Source organism: Dasypus novemcinctus, chromosome 5 (assembly GCF_030445035.2).
Source record: "Dasypus novemcinctus isolate mDasNov1 chromosome 5, mDasNov1.1.hap2, whole genome shotgun sequence".
Lineage (NCBI taxonomy): Eukaryota > Metazoa > Chordata > Mammalia > Cingulata > Dasypodidae > Dasypus > Dasypus novemcinctus.
The window spans coordinates 160601570-160617852 of NC_080677.1; the positions used below are offsets into that span (position 1 = coordinate 160601570).

General features: G+C 43.4%; 1 protein-coding gene across 1 annotated transcript in view; it reads right to left on the minus strand.

Annotated features, from left to right (window-relative positions):
* The window catches only part of KIAA1217 (KIAA1217 ortholog), a 687185-nt gene that overhangs the window by 339842 nt on the left and 331060 nt on the right, over positions 1 to 16283 (minus strand). The gene's annotated exons all lie outside the window — the stretch shown is intronic.

Genomic DNA, 16283 nt, shown 5'->3' on the forward strand with positions numbered 1-16283 from the left:
GTGGGGCTTCCTCTAGGATTTCCCAGCTCCCATCCTCCCTCCCTCTGGAGCTGCTGTCTCTGATCAGCCTCCATCCCCAGGGGTGAAGGAGAGAAGAGAGATAAGCGGGACAGGAAACTTTTTTTCCCCCCCTAAATGAGTCATGAGAGAGCTTGGCCAATTTCTAAAGCTGATTCTTTCTCTCTATAGCCACTGCTGTGGGTTCTTCAGCTCCGAGGTTGTCCCCTGGCCTGTTAGTTGACTCAGGCAATGCAGCTCTAGGCCCCTGGCTGCTCTGCTGCTTCCTCAACCCCAAGGAGTCTCACGTCCACCGCAAGCTTTTCTCTGCTGTGGCTCCGTCAACCCTCTAGGCCGCCATATTGAACCTAAGATGCCCCCATGCACCCGTTTATTGAATAAACTCTTGAGGTGCAGGCTGATTTCAACCCAGTGACAGCTCCCCCTTTTCCTGCCATCTGAGCAGCTCAGCAGTCACGTGGTAGCGTGGTCTAGCTTCCCCAGATCTGAGTAGGACAGCAGACAACTGTGTCTCCTCCGCCACCCTCAGGGAGGACATAGATGTCAAGATCGCAAAGAGATCCCGTTGACGTCACTCTCACTAGACTTCAGACAGCCCCCCAGCCCTCATCCTGGGGTTCAGAGTGGGAAACACAGCATGGCTTTTCTCCTTAAAAACCTTCTTCCCGAAACCCTCTCTCAACCTTCGCTCTCTGGGACCTTTACATCCTCCGGGAGGGTGAGAAAGATTTAGGTTTTGGAACCCATTCTCAATCTTCCTTTAACATTCTGCAGCTTGAGCTGGGACCTCACTTTGGAATTTCCTATCTGTTAGTACTATGACCTCTCTAAGTAGAAACTTCCAATTTAACATCCTGTTACGCAAGCTAGAACATAGTAGTTATATAGTTAGCCTACTTCTTAGGAGACCAGGCACTGCCTGAGGCAGAGACAATGTCCAATCCACCTTTTATCCCTTACAGCTTCTAAAATTTTGTACTCTCCCTAACAGGCAGCACAGAGCTACAGCTACAGAAAGGGATACGCCTGGTCTTCTCTTTCGGTAGGGCCACCAGCACCCAGGACCAGCTATGGAACGATTTCCATAGAGCCTGCTGATTAGTCCCGTTCAAAACCACTGACACGCGACAGGGCCTGCTCTGTGCTTGCCAGCTCCTCTGCCCTTTTCCTCTTGGCTGTTGGCCAGGTGACATTTCCCAGCCCACGATTAGCTGGGGCCAGATGACGGGGGTCAGGCCACAGGAACGAGGACAGAACAACAGCACTTGCAGGTCTGAACCCCAGAAGACCACTTCTTGGATGGTCCCCCACGATTTCCCTCCATCTGTGGGAGACGACAGAGAAGGCAGAGGCCCTAGAAAACGGCAAAGCCACGCAAGCAGCCTGGGTCCCCCAGGGAGTCCCCCATCCTCCCCCAGCACCCCTGGCCTGGGTGGTCATGAATCCATCTTTACAGTGGGAAGCCCCTGCGATTAGGAGAACTACACCCACCAACCCAGAGGACAAGGTTCTAAGAGCACCCTCAGGTCAGCAAGTGTTCTTGTTTCTCAACTCCCCCGAGAAAGTTCAATGATCTATTGGTTTCTGTGACAATGCACATGCCCCCCTCCTAAAATATGTCTCATCACTCTTTCTGGGTTAAGTGATTTCACTTTAATTGAAAAGAAACCCAGAGCAATTCTCTCCTTCTTCCATCATTTTCTCAGAACGCACAGGCTCATAGGCTTAGAATTCATTTTTAATTAACAAGTTGTTAGATGGGAAGGTACCAAGTGGGTGCAGTTGTGGGAGGCTGACTCAGGGCTTGGGCTCTTTTGGGAGCAGCAGTTCGGGATGTGGTAGGCTGCATTTTTGGAGAAGGAGAGAGACAAGTTCATTCACCCGTGCAAATTAAATTACAAGAGTTGGAATCATTATTTCTGTGAGAATGTGATCTCCATTCCATGTTAGTTCTGACACTCTTTTTGGATTTGCTCCATAACAGTTCCATTTGGCTTCAAATAATGCAGGGTCAGATAAGTGTCTCCAGCAAAAGGGATGATGCCTAAAACTCCCAGGCTGAATTTGAAATCCTTGCTAGCCTGCAGTGTTCTAAAATTTAAAATACCTCGGAAGAAACAGCAAGTAATCAAAGAAGAGGGGAACTCTTATTGATACACATAAAATCCTAGGTCTAAAGAGCTTGAAGCAGTCCCCAAGTCCACCTTGTATCTCAGAGTGTTAACCCTATGTTTATTAATAACAAAATATAAGAAAGGTGATTCCGCAGCTTCCATGCTTACCTTTTGCAATACTCATTCTTTGTTTTAATTAAATCTTTCATGTAGTAATCTAAAAAGACATATTACTCATTAAAAAGAATTATTACCACTGCCTGACCAGTCTTGAGAAATTTAACCTTTTTTTTTTTTTTGAGGTACTGGGACATCGTATGTGGGAGGCCGGTGCTCAACCAGTGAGCCACATCAGCTCCCCTGAGTTGGCTCCCTCATCTGTTTGCTTGTTATTTTTGCTCATTATTTTGCTCATTGCTTTTTCTTTAGGAGGCATCAGAAACTGAACCTCCCATGTGGGAGGCAGGTGCTCAACTGCTCGAGCCACATCCACTCCCTTTTTCTTTTTGTGGTTTATTCAGGAAAGATGAAGAGATCTGTGTTGTTAGATTAAAAGATGACAGTTTAAAGAAGAGTGGCCAACAATCACTGCGTTGATTTCATCATGGCCTTTGGGGTCTTGGGGTAACGATGAAATGGTTGGAGATTTTATAGAGAAGTTGCAGGAAAAGTTGATGATGGTGATTAATCATATAGTATTGAAAACATATTCCAATGACATTAAGTTTAATATTTACCAAGAACTTAACAAATGCCAGTCAGGAGGTGCATGAAAAAGTAATTCCAATAGGTACTGTTCTGATTTCTACGAGCAGCTGGGTGACAGTTTACCTTTTATGGGTCGGTCCTGGACACTTATTCTCGGAGTTCCACACATTCTGTCCGCCCTGATCCAGTCATCCATGTGTGAGAAGTTCATTTTGCATAACATTGGATGAGGCCACTATCATTAGCTGCTGGGGTATTGATCATGCAAGTTAAAGGTTCATTGATTCACATAATACTGTAAAACATAAAACTTGGTAACTGCCTTAAAATAGCCTATTTCAAGCAAAATAATGAACATATGCCTTCCCAATGCATGCCAATCCTAGACATATTATGCTGCCAGAAGCCTTTGAAGAACCCAATAAATCCAATCAAGGGAGGTTTCACTGAATGGTTGAGTTGCAACTTTTACACTGAAGGAGGAAGGGATGTGATTTAGCACACCAAGAATAAATTTTTTTTTTTGCGTGGGAGAGCTGGCAGGAGAGAATGGTCAGCAAGTCTCCAAAATAGTCCACAGATGCTAAGGACACACAGCCCTTAGTAGGAAGGAAGAGGGGGTGGGGAAGTGGGAAGTCAGAGGGAGCTATGCAGGCTAGGGTGTGTGGACGGAGCCCCAAGCCTGCGGTCAGGATTCGGACCCGATTAAGAGCAACAGTGTTCCATGGACGGCCACCAGAAGGGGCAAGAGACAGGGCCCCGAGAGCTCCCTGAGCACTGGAGGGCCAATGTGGACAGGACGAAAGCAAGTGCAAGCCACGTTTCCAGCGACGCTTAAGAGGAAGCCGGTAAAGGGCAGGAGATGGCTGAGCGGCAAGGTGAGATTTGGATATACAGGACGAGAGACAGCATCGTGGGGCAGGGAAATGGCATTCAAAACCAAGATCGACAACGAGAGAGGGGAGTCCTACAGGTATGAAATGAAACCATTGTAGAATGACCAAGAAATCATTTCCTAAAGAAACTTAAAGTGTTTTTACTGAATGTGTATTCTTTTACAGTCTACTGAAAAGTGTGGCGTCTATAAACAACCAACGGCCCGATGAGACTTTCCAGTGTCTTCCAAACATCTATGCTAGGGTTTAGGGGAGGAGCAGAGCCCCCTGCCCCTGCCCTCGGCTCCTTGCAGAGTTTTAATGACTTTATTTGTCTTCTTTGACCAGATGTACATAATAGGTATATTAGTTCTTCCGCTTTGCCTCCAATTCACTCAGTCCTCTGCTATGCTGCAGCAGGCACATAATTCAAAGTGTATGTCAAGAAAACCACAACTGGCAAAAGTCCTGGGTGGTATTTTCTGCACCGGCATTTTCTGTATCTCGTAGGTCACCACCTTTCTCACCAGCTCAGGCCACCCACCTCCAGCACTTACTTCATCCCATAGGGCCTCAGACCGAATGAAAGTGCTACGTGACCCAAACGGGGCACGCTGACTTCACTTGGAAAAATTAGCTGAAGCCGGGTTAACTGGGGTGCTCCTCGGAGAGGTCTGTGCATGCCCAGGGCTACCGAGAACCTTGGCCATTACAGCTTAGGTAAAGGCGGTAAATGTGCAGTGCAACTTAGCTAAGAATTACCACTGCCGGTTGGCGAAGGAAGAAAATTAAACCATTAGCTGGTTTGACCCTGGTTTCTCTTGGAGTTCAAATTTGATAAGCTCTGAACTTGGACGACAGCCCCACCTCCCCTGGGACTTCACGCTCATTAGCAGGGACTCCAATTATCAGCGTTGTTGGAGATCTAGAGGAACGGGCTCAGCACGCACGGAGGCCGGAAGCAGCCGTCACGTCCAGCGGGGATGAATGAGCCGCGGTGGCGGGCCAAAACCACACATTAGCAGGTTGTGCGCATCAGCAGGCAGGATCAACAGAGGCCGCACAGAAATCCCGAAGTCAGCACTGGCTGGAGCCAGCCCTTTTCATTCCGGCTGATAAGGACTTAAACATTTTCATTAGCCTCGCTGATCCGCCTCACTTAAAATGACAAACACACGATCGTTATTTTTAAAGCTAGTGGTATAACCTTGGGCAGAACCCACGCTCGGTAACTTCCTAGCAGGGATCGGTGACTCCTGTGCACCCCTTCGGCAACCGTGCCGGGTCAAGCTGGGGTTAATGTTTTGGCAATCCACTTAGGGTCTAGAGTAACAACTGTTTGGGTGTGGATTCCTGCCCTTGTGGTGCGGGCTCGCAACGGTAATTCTTAATTAAGGAAAGAGAAAGACTCAGCGTCTGGCCTCGGAGCATGCAGTTAACCACCGACTCTGTCTCAAGTCAAACAGAGGATAACATTCAGCAAGCAGATGGATTTATTTTTGTAATAACTTGTTTTAGAGATAATTCATTGGAAATAATACAGTAGGGTTTCAGAAAAAGCTCAGCATTGGGTACTGAAAGAATATTTGCAATGTTTTCTCATGAATCCGTTGTTTTCATTTCAACTGTTTCCTATTACTGACTGTATTAGCCAGCCAAAGGGGTGCCGATGCAAAATACCAGAAATTGGTTGGTTTTTATAAAGGGTATTTATTTGGGGTAGGAGCTTACAGATACCAGGCCACAAGCATAAGTTACTTCCCTCACCAAAGTCTATTTTCACATGTTGGAGCAAGATGGATGCTGACATCTGCAAGGGTTCAGGCTTCCTGGGTTCCTCCCTTCCAGGGTCTTGCTTCTCTCTGGGTTCAAGGTTCCTTACTTCCTGGGGCTTGCTTCTCTTTCCTCTGTGAGCTTCCTTCCCGGGGCTCCAGGTCACAGCTTCAGCATCAAACTCCAACATCAAAAACCCTTAGCTCTGTCCTTTGCCATGCCTTTTATCTGTGAGTCTCCACCCACCAAGGGGAGAGGACTCAACACCCTAATGATGTGGCCCAATTAAAGCCCTAATTATAACTTAATCATGCCCAGGTACTGACCAGATTACAAACCCAATATCTATTTTTGGAATTCATAACCATATCAAACTGCTACACTGACTTAGCACTCTAACTTGTTGCTTCCAGAGAGAATTTTAGGGAAAAGTATCTCAAAATTATAGCATGTTCAGTGAAAGTAATAAAAGCTACCAACAATGTGGGCTTTTAGATATGTGCTAGCCAGGCAGCATTTAATAATTGACATTGGCTTTAATCAACTAATTATTTTGTTTGTTAATGTACTCTTTGACATGTCATAAAAATTATATGTGGGTAACCAGATTTGAGAAATATTAACAGCAAAAAACAAAATTTAATACAGTCCCCCTTCATATCAATAGTTTGCTTGGGTATACGTGAGTGGTAGAGAGCACTGGGTTGAATCTAGAGAAGAGTCAACAGATCTGATGCCTACGATTTGGTTGTAAGGCTACACATGGTCTGTGAGACTTGTTGGGAAAACGTCTTCCCACAATAGAAAAATCGCAGAATTCTAGAGCTAGACAGGACTTTGGGGTTTCCATTACAATCTTTTATTTAATGTCCCCCTTGTCTTGCAATAAAAAGGAAAAGACTTTTGCACTATTTCAGAAAATATTATTGTTCCACTACAGTAGACTCCCTGAAAATTTTCTCAAAGTAGGGTACAGCCCCTCCCCCCTCTCTGCTATCATTCTTAACATACCAGGCTCTGGGTGAGTTTATTGCAGAAATTCAAAGAAATGTAATTTTTCAGAGGTTATATAATAAAACAGCTAAGGTTTACATTAGTTTAAAGATTTTCAGGCTGATTTTCATATATGGCACTTCCCCCCCCACCCCCAGAAACTAGCAAAGAACTTTAGTAAGGAGAATATGATATCTGAAATCATAGTTTTAAAAAAAGATTTATTTATTTATTTCTCTCCCCCCCCAACTGCTCTGTTGTCTGCTCTCTGTGTCCATTTGCTGTGTGTTCTTCTGTGTCTGCTTATATTTTCATTAGGCGGCTCCATGAACCGATCCTGGGACTTTCTGGAGTGGGAGAGAGGCGATCATTCTCTTGCATCACCTCAACTCCCTGGCCAAGCTGCCTCTCTTATCGTCTCTTCTCGTTGCATCATCTTGCTGCGTCAGCTTTCCGCGTGGCCCTCGCTCCTGTGTGGGCCGGCACTCCTGTGCGGGGCAGTACTCTGTGTGGGCCAGCTTGCCACATGGGTCAGCTTGCCTTCACCAGGAGGCCCTGGGTATCGAACCCTGGACCTCCTATATGGTAGACAGGAGCCCAATTGCTTGAGCCACATCTGCTTCCTGTGAAATAGTACTTTTAATGGAAAATAGACCAAAGTAGGACTTCTTGCTCTGATTTTCTTTCTGAAAAAAATATTTCCTGAAAAAACTTCCCCATTAAAAATATTTAGAAATGACAGATTAAAGGCATTGTTCTTTCAGTGCATCTCTAATCCTGAAAAATTAAAAAGCGAGCAAGAGAAATATGCCCAGGTACAAGCTGCAGGGAACTAACAATCAGTGCGGTGAGGGCACAAACAGGTACTGAGGCTGTACTGAGGGGCTGGAGGGCCTCAGACACCCAGAGGCTTGGGCTCAAATTCCCCTGTAAAACTAGATGCAGGTGACAGTTCCCACAAATGGACACAATGACAATGCCTCCTGCCTCTCTTTAGATGCCAAATGAAGGGAAAGGAGGAGTCCATTCAGAATTTATAGCAGGAACATCTGAATCAAGACATTAACCTAAAGAATCATTCTGGAACACTTGGCAGATTTTTTTCTGGAGGGACATGCTCTATCCACTCTGGCTGTGTATCCTTATACAGATGCATGCACAATCCAAAATTACAAACCACGTGAAGTGACAATTCATGGCGAGAAAGAATCACCAGACACGACAACAGAAGAAACTGAAACCTAAGAAGTTTGGGTAACAGAATAAAATAATAGACTAGTTAACCTAAGTTTTAAATGACTATATTAAAAGGAATACAAATTGTATGAAAAGAACAAAACAATACAAAAATAATAACAGGAATGAAAAATACAGAGGTTGAAATGAACAACTCAGTGGATGGATGCAAGTAGTTTAGACACAGCTGAGGACATAATTAATGGGTTGAAAGATCAACTTAAGAAAGCAACTAATAATGCAGCATAGCAAGATAAAGGGTTGAGGATAAGGTTATGAGACAGGGAGTTCAGAAGGAAAAAATAATCTAACATGTCTAAAGTGACTTTTAGAAGGAGAGGAGAATTATGAATAGGCAATATTCAAAGAGATATGAACATTGCCCAGAACTGATTAAATATATGATTCCTCTAAGTTAAGAAACCAAGGTACATAAAAAATAAATCCACAGTGAGACACATTAAAGTGAAAAAACACCTTCTGCACCTCAAAGGAGTTTGTCAAGAAAGTAAAAAGGGAGCCCACACAGTGGGAGAAAATATTTGGCAATCATATATCTGATAAGAAACTTATAACTTGCATATATAAAGAACTCCTATATCTTGAAAATAAAAAGATAAACAACCCATTTAAAAAATGGGAAAAAGACTTAAACAGACACTTCTCCGAAGAAGAAATACAAATGGCAAGAAAGCACATGAAAAAATGTTCCAAATCTCTAGCTATCAGGGAAATGCAAATCAAAACTACAATGAGATACCATCTTACACCCATAAGATTGGCAGCTATGAAAAAAACAGAAGAATACAAGTGCTGGAGAGGATGTGAAGGAAGGGGAACACTCATCCACTGCTGGTGGGAATGCAGAAGGATCCAACCATTCTGGAGGACAGTATGGCGGTTTCTCAAAAAACTAGCCATAGATTTGCCATATGACCCAGCAATACCACTGCTGGGTATATACCCAGCAGAACTGAAAACAAGGACACAAACCGATATATGTACACCAATGTTCATAGATAGCAGCATTGTTCACTATTGCCAAAAGTTGGAATCTACCCAAATGCCCATCAACAGATGAGTGGATCAATAAAATGTGGTATATACACACAATGGAATACTACTCGGCTGTAAGAACAAACACACTACAAACACATGTGATAACATGGATGAATCTTGAGAACCTTATGTTGAGTGAAGCAACCCAGGCATTGAAGGACAAATACTACATGACCTCAATGATATGAAATAAACAAGCTGCCCTAGATAGCAAGAGACTGAACGATAGGCTTACAGGAAATCGGAGGGTGGAGAAAGGATATGAGCCGATGTCTGCAGGGGTGGAACTTAAGACGAGATGGTGGTAAGTATGAACACAAAGAAGAGATAAAATGGGGGCAAGGGGTTGCCTTTGGTTGGGGCTTTACGGGTTTGAGGGTGGCTGGGGAGGGACGGTTGGGTAATGTTGCCCAAAAGTGGGGGGAGGGAGGGGTAGCATACGAACACAGGAGAGGGTTAGGAGGTGGTGGAGAGTAAAATGCCGAGAAAATAATATCAAAATATAATAAAGAGGGTTACCTGTTTAGAATGCTCGGAGGGGAGGGTCTGATGCAGGACGGGCTCCTGGGGAATGTCTAAATGCTCATTCTGCCAGAGTGGGTGACACCATGGGGTAGAATCCCAAGTAGTGAGAGTGGGGGTGGACCCACATCCTGGGGAGGACTAATGCCACCAAATAGAGGGAACTCTATCCCTCGAGAGAAAGGGTGGCTCCCAGGGCATTGGGGCAGATGAGCAAGTTAGGCCCTAAACACTATTCCATCTATCTCTGGAAGTGGCTCCTCAGGAAACGGAGGTTGACTGTCACTGTGGGCACCAAGGTGGAAGGGAAAATGGACGTTAAATGTGTGGAACCAAAGTAAATGGGGGGCAAGGGAGGAGTTTCTTGAGAGTACACAAGGATGGATATAAAACATGTAATATTACACCATAACATATAGGAGACGACAGACTGATAATGTAAACCATAATGTAAAACATAGGAGAACTAAAAATGTAAAGAACTGTGTATCCTAAAGTATGCACCATAATGTAAGCACAGATATTACCATGTTAGAAAGCTAATATCTCAGACTCTGTACATCACCTTAAGTAAATATGATGTGAATAGGGTGTAAGAGTATCGCTGTGGAAGGAAAAAGGTGTTGTGGTGGATGTATGGGAGTGCTGTATATTATATATATGCATTGCTGTGGTCTAGGACTCCTACGAAGAAACGCTGAATAATTAGGGGGGGGGGGGGGGGAAAAGGATAGGATGTGGAATTTTTTCAAGTCAACATTCTTTAAGTTCTTTAACTTTATCCAAGTTCTTTATCTATCCTTTAAACCCATCGCTATATGCCATTCCCTAGTAAGGGACCATGACATTATATTGGGCTTCAAATTTCGGGGAGTTCTGGATCACAGAGTGTTTCAACAATGGCAATGGAGGGATACTGGTATGGGATACCAATGACAGGTGATATATGGCTGACAGGGAGCTGTACAGAACATATGTCCAGGGTGCATGGTAATGATTGGATATACTCATAGTGGCAACAATTAAAAACCCAGCAGGGGGGGTACTGGGTTTCTGGCCAGTGGTGCTCTGTCGTGGTCCCTAGGGGAGCAGCGATAGTCTCCCAGGTACAGCGGCGGGGACCGGGAGGGAGTGAGGGTTCAACAGTGAGCCCCTGATGCTAATGACTATGCTCGTGAGCTGATAAACCTAAAATAAGAACAAGGCCTAGAGCAACATTGTGCCTGGGAATTTCCTCCTGTCAGCCTTCATGTTACTCAAATGTGGCCAGTCTCGAAGCCAAACTCAGCATGTAAATGCAATGCCTTCCCTCCAGCGTGGGACATGACACCCGGGGATGAGCCTCCCTGGCAACGAGGGACCACTATCAAATACCAACTGATGATGCAACTGGAAAAGGACCTTATATGGAAGGTTCAATGTGGATCAGCAGAATATCCATGTCTACATAAAATAACATGACTTTAAAATGCTGTTTGACCTAAAGTAAGGGGGAAATGGAAAGGAGAAATGAGTTTATATGGCTACGAGTTTCTAAAAAAGAGTCTGGAGGCTGGCAGAAGGATTGCCCTCATGCACAACTGAGCAGAGTCAGAGAGACAGATAAAGCAGATACAACCCCCAGATATTGGTTCCTATGAAGGCTAAAGAGACCCATGAGAGTTATGGTCATGGCCAATGGGGTTTACTACCAGGGCAGATGGCCCCTCTCTGGAAATGGTGTTTATGTGTGATGAATCTGGACTCAGATGGGATCTCCCTTCATAAGACTTTCATACTAATCTGCTGGAGGTGCAGTTAACGTTGGGGTTTAAGATATAGTTAGGGGATTTGAATCTCTGGACTGATAATGTGATAGCCAGGTCCTGAGCCTCAACAGACTCCAGCGCCTACAATCTGATTTATTGGACTTACCACACTCAGCTAAGATGGAGTTGAAGAAGGACAATCACCACACCATGGAGCCTAGAGTGATTACAACTGAAAATGGGAGGATGGCAGCCAGCATCCATGTGGAATCTGAGCCTCCTCTTGACATAGAGGTGCAATGGACACAACCAATCCAATGTCCACATAGAAGAAGTGGCATTGGATTGGGAAAAGTGGACATGGTGGACGATAGGTATGGGGAAGGGCAGGAAGAGATGAGAGGTGGGGGCGTATTTGGGACGTGGAGCTGCCCTGGATGGCGCCTCGGGGGTGATCACCGGACATCGTGGATCCTCACAGGGCCCACTGGATGGAATGGAGGAGAGTATGGGCCATGATGTGGACCATTGTCTATGAGGTGCAGAGGTGCCCAAAGATGTACTTACCAAATCCAATGGATGTGTCATGATGATGGGAACGAGTGTTGTTGGGGGGGGAGAGGGGGGGTGGGGGGGTGGGGTTGAATGGGACCTCACATATATATTTTTAATGTAATATTATTACAAAGTCAATAAAAAAATAAATTAAAAAAAAAAATCTCTGCACAAAAAAAAAAAAAAAAGTGAAAAAACAAAGAACAACTGAGACAAAAGATAAGGTCTTAAAATCATCCAAAGAGAAGAGACAAATTGCCTACCAAGGAATAATAATTAGACAACAGTAGACCTCTTAACAGCAAAAATAAATAACAGAAATCAATGGAATACCTACAAAAAATTGTCAATCTGGAATTAGATACACAAGCCAATTATCGTTTGCCTATCAATGGTATCTGCCATTCATTGACAGAGCAATTCTAGAAAATTGAAAAATTTCTCTGAAAAATATTAATAGATAAAATTATTGCAAGACTAATTTAAAAAGGGAGAGAAAGAGAAGGCACAAATAACTATTTAGTTTGGTATAGAAAAAAGAAACACAACTACAGATATGGTAGAGATTTTTTATAAAAGAAATGCCAAGAACAACTTGATGTCAATGCATTTGAAAATCTTGCCGAAATCATCAATTCACAATAAAGCATAACTTAGAAAGTCATATGTAAGAGGAAAGAGAAAGCCTGAATTTGCCAATAGCAATGAAAGAAGCTGAATCACTAAACTCTACTCACAACAACCCCCCCAAACAGAAACCAAAACCACAAAACCTAAGAAACCCAAGATTCTTTCAGACACATTCTAAAAACTTTCAAGGTTAAATGATTCTAATCTTGTATAAAATGAAAAAAGTAGAACTTGATTCTGTTCCAAAGACGAGAATAAACTGATAACCTCTTCCAACTCATTTTTTGAGGCAGGACAAACATGACATAAAATGAGGAAGGAATACCACGTCAGCTTCCAGGTGACCAAGATGGTGGCGCAAGGTGCTCCCGGGTGCTCTACCCCACAGAGAGTTTGAACATCCAGCCAAAACTGGCATTTCACAAAATGAAAAGACAAGTCATGGACTGCGAGAAGGTATTTGCCAATCATATAACATTCCCCAAATTGCTACCAAGAACATATTTTTAAAAGACCTGCAAATCAACAATAAAAGATAAATAGAAAAATGGGAAAATAAGTACACCCAGAATTCTCAGTGGGAGTTATTAGAATGCTCAATAAGCATATAAAAATATACTCAGCTTCACTGGTAATCAGATAGTCCTTACACCAAAGAGATTAGCAAAAGCAAACAAACAAACAAAAAGTGCCTGATAATACCAAGTACTAGAAAAGATGTGGGAAGATGGAATTGCTAAACCCGTGGTTTACACTAGTTGTACATTGGAATTCCTGGGGGGCTTTGAAACAAACATCATTCTTGGGGCACATCTCCAGAGCATCTGGTGCACTTGATCTGAGGTCAGACTTAGCTTGGGTAGTTTTTCAAAGTTCCCAAGGTGAGCTTTATGTGCAGGCAGAGTTTGAACAACTGCTCGACATCGTTGGTGTTGGCAGGGTAAATCAGTGCCATTGGTTTGGAGAGCAGTTTAGCAATACTTTGTTGGGAGAAGCTGTGCCCCCTATGGCCCAGCAGATCAACTCACAGGTGATGAACTTTTAGCACACGTGCGAAAAAATAGGTACCAGGATCACTGCAGCCCTGTTTGAAATAGTGAATATTTCCCTTGGTAGGAAGATGGATAAATCTCCAGAGCAATGTTGAATGAAAAAACACAGTTACATGGGAAGCGGATGTGGCTCAACTGATACAGCGTCTGCCTAGCACATGGGGAGGTCGAGGGCTCAAATCCAGGGCCCCCTGACCCGTGTGGAGCTGGCCCATGCGCAGTGCTGATGTGCGCAAGGAGTGCCCTGCCACGCAGGGGTGTCCCCGCTTAGGGGAGCCCCACACACAAGGAGTGCACCCCATAAGGAGAGCCACCCAGCGCGAAAGAAAGTGCAGCCTGCCCAGGAATGGTGCCCCACACACGGAGAGCTGACACAGCAAGATGACGCAGCAAAAAGAAACACAGATTCTGGTGCCGCTGATAAGGATAGAAGCGGTCACAGAAGAATACACAGTGAATGGACACGGGGGGAGGGGCGTGGGAGAAATAAAAAATAAATCTTAAAAAAAAAAAACAACCAAAAAAAAAACTATAGTTACAAAAGAAATGAACTATACATCATATATCATATATTAAAAATTTAAACACAAAGCAACAATAAATAAATATAATCATATTTAGATACATCCCTACCTGTATCTAACACACACATACAAACACAAGGACCCCTATGTATTACATATCATAAAAGTACCAAAACATGTGTGAGAATGATAGGCAGGAATTCCAGGATAATGATTATCTCTTGGGAGGGAAGAAGGGGAAGAGAAGAAGGCAGAGTTTTGGCTGTTTCTGTAATGTTTTATTTTAATTTTATTTTACAAGTTACCTGAACTAAATATGGCAAAATAACGTTTAACCTTGGGTGGGGTCACAGGTTGATAAATTCTTTTGGTATGCTTGAGATAGTTGATATTAAAATCTGAAAGGTAGCACCTACAATCTGATTTATTGGACTTACCACACTCAGCTAAGATGGAGGTGAAGAAGGACAACCACCACACCATGGAGCCTAGAGTGATTACAACTGAAAATGGGAGGATTGCATCCAGCATCCAGGTGGAATCTGAGCCTCCTCTTGACATAAAGGTGCAATGGACACAACCAATCCAGTGTCCACATAGAAGAGGTGGCATTGGATTGGGAAAAGTGGACATAATGGACAAAGGGTATGGGGAAAGGCAGGAAGAGATGAGAGGTGGAGGCGTCTTCGGGACATGGAGCTGCCCTGGATGGTGCTTCAGAGGTAATCACCGGACATTGTAAATCCTCACAGGGCCTACATGATGGAATAGAGGAGAGTATGGGCCATGATGTGAACCAATGTATATGAGGTGCAGAGGTGCCCAAAGATGTACTTACCAAATCCAATGGATGTGTCATGATGATGGGAACGAGTGTTGTTGGGGGGGGGGAGAGGGGGGGTGGGGGGGTGGGGTTGAATGGGACCTCACATATATATTTTTAATGTAATATTATTACAAAGTCAATAAAAAATAAAAAAATTAAAAAAAAAAAAGACTGAACAAACAAGGGGGACTACAACCATGAATCAATGTAGATTTATTATTGCAGTAATGGAAAAACTTGTAACATTGACATAAAGATAGTGGTTATCAGAGGTTCTGAAGGAAGGGACCTCAGAGGAAGAATAGTTGAAACAGAGGGCATTTTTAGGACATTTGGAATTGCTCTGCATGACTTTGCAATGACAGATACAGACTGTTACACATTTTGTCAAAACCTATAAAATTGTATGGTACAAAGGGTAAACTATAATGTAAACTGTAGACCTTGGTCAGTAGTAGTGTTTTGCTTTGGTCAATTGCAACAAATGTACTACACTAATGTAAGAAGTTATTAATGGGGGAAAATGTGAGAGGGGGGAGGGGTGGGATATGTGGCAATCTCCTATATTTTTGATGCAACTTTTCTATAATCTAAAATTCCTTTTAAAATAAAATTTATTTATGGGAAAAAAAAAAAAAATCTGAAAGGTAGAAGGATGAATTAAATGATACGATCATGGGGCATATCTTCGTAATATTTAAATCACTAAAGAGGAAACTAATGTATTTTAAGAAGCCTCACAACTAAAAAGTTAAGAAAATTGGCATTGGACTTGGGGTCGGGAGGGTAGAAGTCTTTGTCCTGGTTCCGTTGCTAATTAGTGATGTTTTTGTAAATCGTGTTACTATGCTGGCGGGGCTTATTTCCTCATGTATAAAATAAAGGAATTCAAAAAGATGATCCAAAATCAATTCAAGTTTCAAATTTCTAGAAAGCTGTGGGAGAAGTGATTCTAAATTCAGTTTTTCCCTCCCCTTGGAGGCTACCTCAAAGGGTGCACTCGCTTCACCCCAGAGCAGCACATTTGTTTCCAAACGTAATCAGAGACATTCCCCAAAAGCGATGCCTTGAGAGCTATTCAACAAAGAATCATCGAATTGGTGACGCATGAGAGGTGGCAAATTATCCTAAACATGTTCCCATGACCCAGATTAGGAACAATATAAAAACAAACAGAAGTGCTATTACTATCCCGATCACTTCCGGTCCCAAGTGTATAAACTTGCTCTTGCTTTATTCATTTGGTCATTGATGATTTCAGATGCCTTTTATCCTGAATGATTGCCCACAACCAGTTCATCGCAATTTGTCATATGCTAATTAAAATGTCCTAACAGTAGGTGACATAATAAGTTTCATGTAAAACATGTTTCATGTCTGCAGTCTGCACCCTCCTCTTCCTCACCAGCTGTAATTTGAAGACTTCATCGCATCTTCTCAGTGTCTTATTTGCTCACAAGGAGAGCCCTGGCTCACCACCAACAACTAAAACGTTTGTTCACTAATGCGCTATTTTCTCCCCAGGATTTCCCTGTGTTTAACCAACAATGTTTAATTACCCCCACCCCAACACTTCAGAAACGGAAGCACGGAGAAGTCTGACATGGAGGGAAGGGTAACGAGAGCAGAGTCCCATGGCTGGAGTCCCAT